Genomic DNA, 1,644 nt, shown 5'->3' with positions numbered 1-1,644 from the left:
TTTCTTTTCCATTATTAAATTAGTAGTCTATTCTACACTTTAAAGATTCATCTATGAAAAATGACTGAAGATAAAAATGCAGAATAGAAAATTGCAGTGAGGTAGATCTGCAGCATCAAAACATGACTAATAAATAAGGGCATCATTATTCTTTTGTGTATATTCATCACCTCGAATTGCAGCACGCATCAGCACAACTAACCGCTAATGTAAATTGAAGAATAAATTAGCTCCAAAAATGAGATCAACACATTTCTGAAACAGTGTTATTTATCCTATAGAAACAGTCACTGGCTCTACAACAATGAGTTATGGAGTTTATCTCTACAGAGTTGTAAACTTCCCAATGAAGAAAGAAATAATCTAGTCTAACTCTCAGATATTTTGGCTATTTGATAATACACCTATGAAACATTCAGATGGCTACACAATTTAGTTTACTTACAATTTTTTGTGTCTCATTAACAGTACACTAATATTACTTAAATTAACAAATTTCAATAATTAACTAATAAGATCCAGCCCTAGCCCAGGGCCAGTGAGTGTTGCGAGAGTTTCTGGCTACCCTGCGCCAGCAGTACTTGTGCGGTACAAGCCCAGGCGCAATGTGGGTGATAATCGCAGTCACCCTCTTGGGACCACCATCACCACTCCGCAGCACCCCCAGGACCACCAAGTGATAACTTCTTCCATGTTCTTGGGACACCCAGGCTGAGCCCTAGCCTAGGACTGGTGAGTGTGTAGGATAGTTTCCAGCTACCCTGTGCCCACGGGACCTGTCTGGTCCAAGCTCAGGCGCAGCGTGGGTGAGATGCTCTTCCACCCCTTTGAAACCCCACCACCACTCAGCAGTCCTCCTCACTCCCGCACAGTGAGTGAGAACTTCTGCCATGTTCTCGGGACCCCCAAATACATCCCTAGCCAAGACCTGGAAGTGTAAGGGAGAGTTTCCTCTACCCCTACACCACTTTGTCCATTACAAACCAGCTCAGGCCTGGCATACAGGACTGGGGTGAAACTTTGCAGCTGCATTCCCTGCAGAGAGAGTAGGGGACAAAAGCACCCAGCTAATCCAGGAGCAGAACATCTTGCCAGAGGGGCACAACAGGTTCATTCCAAGGGCGACAGAAGGAAGGCACCTGAATTTCAGTAGGTGCTAAGGAGATAACTGTACCAGAACTCTACAACAAAGATCAGAAGACGGTGCTATACAAAATGACAATTAGAAGGAGCAAAATGCAATCTCAGACCACAAGCTAACCCATAACAAGAGCAGAGGACACCAGCACAAAACAAATTGGGTATCACAGAGGTGAAATCAATGAATCAAGAGTTTCTGAAACAAAGAAAATGCTGTAAAGGAACTCAGATTGGAAATGAGAAAAGAAATCCCTGAATTAATAGCATCAGCACTAAAGAATCAAAGGCAGAAACACATTTATGAAACTTAAGTGGCCGAGGAAATGACTAGGAGCTGGGGAGATGGCACAGTGGAATAAGCGCTTCCCAGGCAAATGTAAGTGCCTGAATTCAATAAATGGATCAGAAAGAAAAAACAGAAAGAAAGAAAACTAATGCCCACCCAGAAAAGTGCAGAGGACACAAACTCATCTCAAAAGTATGAAAGAATAGCGTCAAAAGTAA

The sequence above is a fragment of the Octodon degus genome, unplaced genomic scaffold (assembly GCF_000260255.1).
Source record: "Octodon degus isolate 3935 unplaced genomic scaffold, OctDeg1.0 scaffold00371, whole genome shotgun sequence".
NCBI lineage: Eukaryota > Metazoa > Chordata > Mammalia > Rodentia > Octodontidae > Octodon > Octodon degus.
This window is presented reverse-complemented; position numbering follows the sequence as displayed.